Raw genomic sequence first — 11576 nt, 5'->3', positions numbered from 1 at the left:
AGAGCCATGGACTCATCCGTTGAGGACCAGCAAGGTCAGTCAACCAGATCCATGCCCGGTTTCACAAAACAACTCTTACTCCTTGTTCCAATATCTTCCTCGACGCACGCGTGGGTATCCTAGGCGACCCAGAGCCCGAGCACCGTATGGTCAGCACCCTCTAGGATCCTTCGCAGGTGACCTAGCGCTTCACTCATAGGCCGCTTCCTTGGTCCCTCATCCACCGTACCGGAAGCTCACCATTTTAATCGAACCGAGGCTGGTCAAGACCTCGGTCGACCTTGCTACGCGAGACGTCCTCCATTGACTCTCCGTCAGCAGTTGCAACTTTATCAGTTAGGTCTCCACGACCTTAATCACAAGACGGTCAAAATGCTTCCCCAGCATTCTTGACATAAAACAGCCATTTACAAACAGCATTTACAAACAGTTTCTATATTAACTCTCATTTTTCCACATTATCCCTCATTAATCCACATTACTTATTCCACATTCCATGTATATGTGTACTCATCCATTCACCTCCTTTTCCATCTCTTCACTTCAGATTCCTTCACATCACATATCATATATTCACATCCATATCCACATCCATACATCCACATCCACATCCACATTCACATCCATACATCCACATCTACATGCTTATCTCCATTTTCACATCCTCATTTATACATCCACATCCCATATCCACATTCATACATACACATCCATATATCCACATCTACATCCACATACATACATACATCCACATCCACATTCCACATTCACATCTATACATCCACATCTACATTCACATTCACATACATCCACATCCACATTCCCATACATCCACATCTATACATCCACATTCCACATTCACATCTACATTCACATTCACATACATGCATCCACATCTACATGCTTACCTCCATTTTCACATCCTCATTTATACATCCACATCCCATATCCACATTCATACATACACATCCATACATCCACATCTACATCCACATACATGCATACATCCACATCCACATTCCACATTCACATCTATACATCCACATCTACATTCACATTCACATACATCCACATCCACATTCCCATACATCCACATCTATACATCCACATTCCACATTCACATCTACATCCACATCTACATCCACATTTACATCTATGCATATACATCTTCATGCATATATCCATTTTCATGTTCATACATCCACACTCCCATCTCCATATCCACACATCCACATACATACATCCATTTTCACATTCCCATTTATATAACCCCATATACCTTCACATCTAATCTTTTACATCACATCCATTCTCGCCCTATCACAACCCATATACATCTTATCCTATCACATACACTTCTTACCTCATCCCCCCATACACATCTTAATTCATCTTATCACATCCTAACTTATTTCATAAGCATCTTATCACCTCTTATAACACCTCTTATCACATCCTATCACTTTCCATACGCATCTTATCAATTCTTATCACATCTCATACACCTCTTATCACATCTTATCACATTTCATATCTTTTAAAAAAAAAAAAGAGAATTCTTTTATTTGATATAAGATTTCTCTACACATTTATTTATACATAAATTCCATTTAAGGAGACTAACACTTTCGAAATTAAAATCAATCTTTTATGCATCTTCTTATGCATGATTTCAATTTGGTAGGGAATTATACTTTTAGAATAAAAGAATTTCTCTTATGCATCTAAGTTAAGCATAAAATCCATTTATGAGGAAAATCATACTTTTAGTATAAAAAGAATATCCTATATGCATGAAATCCAATATGATAAAAGTAACACTTTTGATACAAAAATTTTTCCTTTATGCATACTTCTATGCATGAAAATTAAAAATGATAAAAGTAACACTTTTGATATAAAAATTTTCCTTTATGCATACTTCTATGCATGAAAATGATAAAAGTAACACTTTTGATATAAAAATTTTCTTTTATGCATACTTTTATGTATGAAATAAAAATGATAAAAGTAACACTTTTGATATAAAAATTTATCCATTATGCATACTTCTATACATGAAAATAAAAATGGTAAAAATAACACTTTTGATATAAAAATTTACCCTTTATGCATACTTCTATGCATGAAAGTAAAAATGATAAAAGTAACACTTTTGATATAAAAATTTATCCATTATGCATACTTCTATGCATGAAAATAAAAATGGTAAAAATAACACTTTTGATATAAAAATTTATCCTTTATGCATAATATTAAAATTCAATTTCTCCATGATTATAATGAAATTCTTTCAATTAATCTAGGATGATGATTCCTAGAATATGGTAGGAAGTCCTCTTTTTATGCTTTGAATGAAAATTTTTTATGCATAATTTTTATAAAAATTTTGCCATAGCTCCGCTGCTATGACTGATAAATCTCAATTTTCCTAAAGGATAAAGCTTATCATTAAGGAAATAATTAAAATGATTCTCTAATTGGATCCTTAATCCATAATGGATTGAATCATCAATATACATAAACTAAAAGCATAAGAAAAAACCATTAATTTGGCCTCAAGCATAGCTTAATCGTGGGTTAAGGAAAAGCTTTATGAAAAGCTTGATTTGGATTGAGAATGGGTCATGAGTATGACCATTTCTTGAGTGAGAGAGAGAATTTACATAAGAATCATTAGAATTTAAACATAAATGAAAATTAACTTCAATAGCATTTATTAAATTATGTAACTCTTCACTTCTATTCAAACTTCAATAGCATTTAAAAAAAACCATACCAATTAAACTTCTCAAGCTTGAGAGGGGTTGAGAAGAGAGAAACATTGAGAAATTATAGAAAGATGAATATTCACTAATTACCTTACAACTTGCTTGATTCTTTGTTCACGGTAGAGGCCCCCAACCAATCAATTGGTTAAGTATGTTGATGGAGCCACTAATGGGGATTGAAGAAAGAGGGAAGCTCCAAAAACTAGTGAATTATTAAATGAATTCACAGTTCTTGGCTTAGGTGGAGTAGAGTAACGATGCATAAACACTATATATTTTTCAACAAGGGTGAGGCTTCTATTTATAGGAAAAATTGAGCTCCTAACCAAACAAACTGATTCTAGAATTTTCTAAATCAGTTTGGTCAATATTTGACCATTTTTAGGTCAGTTAAGCTAACTTTTTGGAACTAGACTTGAATGAGGAGAGAGGAGAGATGAAATATCTCAATTTTTATGAGTTTAAAACTCATTCAAGCATGTGAAATATGCACCTCCTTTAAAGAACTCCCCTTCCTTACATATGTCATATTTTTAATATTGCTCATAGTTTTTTACTAATAAACCTTGTACATTTTCAACTCTTCATCTTATGTGAAATATGCACCTCCTTTAAAGAACTCCCCTTCCTTACATATGTCATACTTTTAATATTGCTCATAATTTTTTATTAATAAACCTTGTACATTTTCAACTCTTTATCTTATGTGAAATATGCACCTCCTTTAAAGAACTCCTCTTCCTTACATATGTCATACTTTTAATATTGCTCATAATTTTTTACTAATAAACCTTGTACATTTTCAACTCTTCATCTTATATGAAATATGCACCTCCTTTAAAGAACTCCTCTTCCTTACATATGTCATACTTTTAATATTGCTCATAGTTTTTTTACTAATAAACCTTGTACATTTTCAACTCTTCACCTCATGTGAGCATTTACTCATTTTTGGGTATTTTCTTTTTACAAGTTGGATTTATCTCCTCCCTACACATGGATTGATGCTATTGGTCCATAGGAACCTTAATTGGACCATAGTCTAAAGATTTCTGAAAATCTAGACCCTTAGGCTAAGGTTCTTTATAGCTATTTTCAATTAATTCCAATTGCACATTGGAAAATTCTTTTTGAATTTCTGTTTCAGGGGAACTCATCTGAATTAGAAGAGATATTTTTCTATCCAAAAATATTCAAAATCTGAATATTCTCTCTCTAGAATATTTTTCTCTCTCTAGGCTAAAACAGATAGAAACAAGGTCTTTATATTTCTGAAGAGGGATTGATTACAGGGAAAGATACTAGACATCAAAAAGGGGGTGGGGGAGGAATCTTACATTCTATCCCACTTAAAAAAATGCGAGATGTCCTCATCTCGCAAACTGGGATAATTTCGCAAGATGCACGAATATGAGACTTAGAGAAAAATTTTAATCAAGATTAACCACCAAGATAAGTCTTAAAGAGAGCAAGATTCAAAATACGAACAAGATTTAAACTTTATTCATTCTCGGAACTTATACAGTAAAGATAGAGGAACTCTTTACACTTCCATAAGCCCGTCCATCATATGGTCACAAAAGCAGTCCTCACAAGCTGCACAAGTATAAGGTAACTCATCTATGGGAATGATTCTGTGGATTATTGCTGCGCCTATCTCAGTGGTATGAGGTGTTCTAAGAAAAGGACCTCTAAGAGGCAAGCCAAAAACGGGGTAAAGGCATATCTTCTCATGAGGAAGAAAACACGCCAGTAAGAAGACCCGCTCAGAAAACCCAGGATGCCTTGATCTCATGACGCAGTAGTATCGGGGACCCAAACCCAAAGCTTCAATAACCATGGCCAAGCGGACATTGTTACGGAAGTGCTGCTGACCCCAGGGTGTTACCCTAGTTATGTCTTGATAGGTCCGCCATTTGGTCTGCGCTACAGAAGTTCCCAAGTGAGGGAAAAGTGAGCGCTCATACTGTTCTATAAAATCTTTCTTCACAGACTCCCTTGCGTCTTGAAGGTGAGAAATCATCATGGATAAAACTAATTCTTGTTGCCAAGCCATGAAGGAGATTAAGAAAGAAAGGAGATCGATGGAAGTAAGATTACTGTGAACGACAAGTAAAAGTTACGACTTATATAAAGGAAGGAGCTAGCGTAACTTAGAAGCCAACGGTAACTTGCCACTGGTTTTACCGTCTTTCCATGATTTGGGTTTGGCACATTTTTCTATAGAAGGCATTCAAACTTTGAGATGAGGAGATAAAAGAAGTTCGTAAGCTAAATCACCTACTTTCTTTGGTCCACAATATCTGGGAGATAACTTCTTCCCAAGAGATAAAGAACTTCTTTTGGGCCGTACTCGAATGAAGACCAAAACCTTGGTATCCAAAACACCGATTTTCACTTCTGAACTCATTGTTCTAAATCCTTAAAACAGCGTGACTCCTGAGAAGTATTCTAGGGAAAGGGTCTTCCTTTTTTTAAATAGAATCTTTCTTTTATTTTTGAGAGGGAATAATTTTAAGATCAAAAAGGGAGATTCTTACTCCTGTATGCCTCGAAGGCTGGGGAGGAATCTTACATTCTACCCCACTTAAAAAAGTGTGAGATGTCTTCATCTCGCCAAGTAGAGGACAACTCTTTTTCTTAAGATCCAATTTATTCTAGGGTTCCTTATATTCTGGTCAACCCAACAGAATACGGGGATAAATATCTCTTATATAGAACTCATCATTAAATAAATTCATTTCAGATCATATCATTCATATCTTTAACACGATAATGGTCCATCAGATCGAAATTTTTTCTTTCTGAACATTCCTCCACGGGAATTTCAGTCAAGCAAGTTTTCAATTTGTCATCCCTTAACTTGATATACCGAGTCAAGTGTTAACAGTAGTACTTTGACAGCACAATCCACTAATCTCATAGTGATTTGTTGAAATCATTATCATCATTTATCATTACAGGGACTCGTCCCATTCATCCTCATTGCGGTTTTGCTCAAGTTATTATATTTCAACTAAATTTCAAAAATCATCATTTTTCAATCAGAATCCCAATCAATTCATCAGTTCCCAAACAGAATTAAAAATCATATCAACCACATTCAAATTCATCATCTGGATAGCATTAACGCTTATAATTTCAAGTCTTAGATTTACTCGTATATACTGTCAGTAAAGAGCTGCAGTTATACTCTCGGTATATACGGATAGTCACGGCCCTTGGAATTATAAGGTAAATACCACCATGTCTAGGCCTCAAGCAAGCCAAGGATTCTATATAATTGCGGTACTTCCATCTGAAGACCCAATTACCAAATTACAAATTTCAATTTGAATATCAAATTGTATGAATTATATCACACAATTACAACCTTTTTGTGTTTCTTGATAAATTTCTGACCTATTTGTCTTCTCAATTGATCTTTATTAACCAAATGCTCTGATACCAACAGTGAGATCCCTGTTCCCACCGAGCAACGGATTCGGGGTACTGGCAGCGGAAGTAGCGCTTCTCGCGCGGGACAGGGGTCCCACACTTGGGGCCTCGCCCACGGATATCCGGACAAGAGACTAATCCGTCGGTTTGTCCAAAACCGAAACCGAAAAAACTTCCTTTACCGGAAAGCATGGGCGATTCCACCAGGATAACTCTTTACTCTAACGTAGTCAAGATCGTTACGGATCAACTGATCTGACTGCACCTTTAACGGTACTTGGTCAAATCAAGGAAGAACTTGCACTTGAATCATTGGGATCAACGCTTTTTTCCCCATCAAGAGGCACAGCCGTTGATTCCTATCCATAGAACAATTTCTATCCGGGATTTACTTCATCTATCGTAATAATAGAAATTAAATCTCGATTTACGAATCCATCAGTCCAGCCTAACCCCATCCGATCCCATGGGTTAGCCAACCGCCCAACCACTGTAGTGATGGGATCCAATTTGGAATTTGGTTAGGTTTTGTCCCGGGTACCAAGGAAAAGAGTTCCAAGGCCCCCTAGCTGGAATTTCATGCAAACATAAAACTAGCCACACCACTTACACACCCAATATGAAAATGGCCTTTTTCTTAGCATCAGCTAACTTTAAAACAATCCTTTAATGAAACCATAGTACCACTGATCACAATCTCCCAATTTATCCAGTTGATTCATAATTTCCCATCATTCCTTCATCAGAGTATCTATGGCATCATTGGCAACTAGAACGCTCACCACCTGTCCACACAGAGGCTGTTTCCATAGTTCCTAGCCCATAATACTCGGCAATATAATCACTTATCAAGATGGACTCTCGTTGAAGATCAGCAAGATCAACCAACAGATCCATATAAAAGAGCCATGGACTCATCCGTTGAGGACCAGCAAGGTCAGTCAACCAGATCCATGCCCGGTTTCACAAAACAACTCTTACTCCTTGTTCCAATATCTTCCTCGACGCACGCGTGGGTATCCTAGGCGACCCAGAGCCCGAGCACCGTATGGTCAGCACCCTCTAGGATCCTTCGCAGGTGACCTAGCGCTTCACTCATAGGCCGCTTCCTTGGTCCCTCATCCACCGTACCGGAAGCTCACCATTTTAATCGAACCGAGGCTGGTCAAGACCTCGGTCGACCTTGCTACGCGAGACGTCCTCCATTGACTCTCCGTCAGCAGTTGCAACTTTATCAGTTAGGTCTCCACGACCTTAATCACAAGACGGTCAAAATGCTTCCCCAGCATTCTTGACATAAAACAGCCATTTACAAACAGCATTTACAAACAGTTTCTATATTAACTCTCATTTTTCCACATTATCCCTCATTAATCCACATTACTTATTCCACATTCCATGTATATGTGTACTCATCCATTCACCTCCTTTTCCATCTCTTCACTTCAGATTCCTTCACATCACATATCATATATTCACATCCATATCCACATCCATACATCCACATCCACATCCACATTCACATCCATACATCCACATCTACATGCTTATCTCCATTTTCACATCCTCATTTATACATCCACATCCCATATCCACATTCATACATACACATCCATATATCCACATATACATCCACATACATACATACATCCACATCCACATTCCACATTCACATCTATACATCCACATCTACATTCACATTCACATACATCCACATCCACATTCCCATACATCCACATCTATACATCCACATTCCACATTCACATCTACATTCACATTCACATACATGCATCCACATCTACATGCTTACCTCCATTTTCACATCCTCATTTATACATCCACATCCCATATCCACATTCATACATACACATCCATACATCCACATCTACATCCACATACATACATACATCCACATCCACATTCCACATTCACATCTATACATCCACATCTACATTCACATTCACATACATCCACATCCACATTCCCATACATCCACATCTATACATCCACATTCCACATTCACATCTACATCCACATCTACATCCACATTTACATCTATGCATATACATCTTCATGCATATATCCATTTTCATGTTCATACATCCACACTCCCATCTCCATATCCACACATCCACATACATACATCCATTTTCACATTCCCATTTATATAACCCCATATACCTTCACATCTAATCTTTTACATCACATCCATTCTCGCCCTATCACAACCCATATACATCTTATCCTATCACATACACTTCTTACCTCATCCCCCCATACACATCTTAATTCATCTTATCACATCCTAACTTATTTCATAAGCATCTTATCACCTCTTATAACACCTCTTATCACATCCTATCACTTTCCATACGCATCTTATCAATTCTTATCACATCTCATACACCTCTTATCACATCTTATCACATTTCATATCTTTTTAAAAAAAAAAGAGAATTCTTTTATTTGATATAAGATTTCTCTACACATTTATTTATACATAAATTCCATTTAAGGAGACTAACACTTTCGAAATTAAAATCAATCTTTTATGCATCTTCTTATGCATGATTTCAATTTGGTAGGGAATTATACTTTTAGAATAAAAGAATTTCTCTTATGCATCTAAGTTAAGCATAAAATCCATTTATGAGGAAAATCATACTTTTAGTATAAAAAGAATATCCTATATGCATGAAATCCAATATGATAAAAGTAACACTTTTGATACAAAAATTTTTCCTTTATGCATACTTCTATGCATGAAAATTAAAAATGATAAAAGTAACACTTTTGATATAAAAATTTTCCTTTATGCATACTTCTATGCATGAAAATGATAAAAGTAACACTTTTGATATAAAAATTTTCTTTTATGCATACTTTTATGTATGAAATAAAAATGATAAAAGTAACACTTTTGATATAAAAATTTATCCATTATGCATACTTCTATACATGAAAATAAAAATGGTAAAAATAACACTTTTGATATAAAAATTTACCCTTTATGCATACTTCTATGCATGAAAGTAAAAATGATAAAAGTAACACTTTTGATATAAAAATTTATCCATTATGCATACTTCTATGCATGAAAATAAAAATGGTAAAAATAACACTTTTGATATAAAAATTTATCCTTTATGCATAATATTAAAATTCAATTTCTCCATGATTATAATGAAATTCTTTCAATTAATCTAGGATGATGATTCCTAGAATATGGTAGGAAGTCCTCTTTTTATGCTTTGAATGAAAATTTTTTATGCATAATTTTTATAAAAATTTTGCCATAGCTCCGCTGCTATGACTGATAAATCTCAATTTTCCTAAAGGATAAAGCTTATCATTAAGGAAATAATTAAAATGATTCTCTAATTGGATCCTTAATCCATAATGGATTGAATCATCAATATACATAAACTAAAAGCATAAGAAAAAACCATTAATTTGGCCTCAAGCATAGCTTAATCGTGGGTTAAGGAAAAGCTTTATGAAAAGCTTGATTTGGATTGAGAATGGGTCATGAGTATGACCATTTCTTGAGTGAGAGAGAGAATTTACATAAGAATCATTAGAATTTAAACATAAATGAAAATTAACTTCAATAACATTTATTAAATTATGTAACTCTTCACTTCTATTCAAACTTCAATAGCATTTAAAAAAAACTATACCAATTAAACTTCTCAAGCTTGAGAGGGGTTGAGAAGAGAGAAACATTGAGAAATTATAGAAAGATGAATATTCACTAATTACCTTACAACTTGCTTGATTCTTTGTTCACGGTAGAGGCCCCCAACCAATCAATTGGTTAAGTATGTTGATGGAGCCACTAATGGGGATTGAAGAAAGAGGGAAGCTCCAAAAACTAGTGAATTATTAAATGAATTCACAGTTCTTGGCTTAGGTGGAGTAGAGTAACGATGCATAAACACTATATATTTTTCAACAAGGGTGAGGCTTCTATTTATAGGAAAAATTGAGCTCCTAACCAAACAAACTGATTCTAGAATTTTCTAAATCAGTTTGGTCAATATTTGACCATTTTTAGGTCAGTTAAGCTAACTTTTTGGAACTAGACTTGAATGAGGAGAGAGGAGAGATGAAATATCTCAATTTTTATGAGTTTAAAACTCATTCAAGCATGTGAAATATGCACCTCCTTTAAAGAACTCCCCTTCCTTACATATGTCATATTTTTAATATTGCTCATAGTTTTTTACTAATAAACCTTGTACATTTTCAACTCTTCATCTTATGTGAAATATGCACCTCCTTTAAAGAACTCCCCTTCCTTACATATGTCATACTTTTAATATTGCTCATAATTTTTTATTAATAAACCTTGTACATTTTCAACTCTTTATCTTATGTGAAATATGCACCTCCTTTAAAGAACTCCTCTTCCTTACATATGTCATACTTTTAATATTGCTCATAATTTTTTACTAATAAACCTTGTACATTTTCAACTCTTCATCTTATGTGAAATATGCACCTCCTTTAAAGAACTCCTCTTCCTTACATATGTCATACTTTTAATATTGCTCATAGTTTTTTTACTAATAAACCTTGTACATTTTCAACTCTTCACCTCATGTGAGCATTTACTCATTTTTGGGTATTTTCTTTTTACAAGTTGGATTTATCTCCTCCCTACACATGGATTGATGCTATTGGTCCATAGGAACCTTAATTGGACCATAGTCTAAAGATTTCTGAAAATCTAGACCCTTAGGCTAAGGTTCTTTATAGCTATTTTCAATTAATTCCAATTGCACATTGGAAAATTCTTTTTGAATTTCTGTTTCAGGGGAACTCATCTGAATTAGAAGAGATATTTTTCTATCCAAAAATATTCAAAATCTGAATATTCTCTCTCTAGAATATTTTTCTCTCTCTAGGCTAAAACAGATAGAAACAAGGTCTTTATATTTCTGAAGAGGGATTGATTACAGGGAAAGATACTAGACATCAAAAAGGGGGTGGGGGAGGAATCTTACATTCTATCCCACTTAAAAAAATGCGAGATGTCCTCATCTCGCAAACTGGGATAATTTCGCAAGATGCACGAATATGAGACTTAGAGAAAAATTTTAATCAAGATTAACCACCAAGATAAGTCTTAAAGAGAGCAAGATTCAAAATACGAACAAGATTTAAACTTTATTCATTCTCGGAACTTATACAGTAAAGATAGAGGAACTCTTTACACTTCCATAAGCCCGTCCATCATATGGTCACAAAAGCAGTCCTCACAAGCTGCACAAGTATAAGGTAACTCATCTATGGGAATGATTCTGTGGGTTATTGCTGCGCCTATCTCAGTGGTATGAGGTGTTCTAAGAAAAGGACCTCTAA

Source organism: Cibotium barometz, chromosome 29 (genome assembly GCF_041138505.1).
Source record: "Cibotium barometz isolate CiBa-2024 chromosome 29, ASM4113850v1, whole genome shotgun sequence".
NCBI lineage: Eukaryota > Viridiplantae > Streptophyta > Polypodiopsida > Cyatheales > Cibotiaceae > Cibotium > Cibotium barometz.
Note: the sequence above shows the minus strand (reverse complement) of the source record.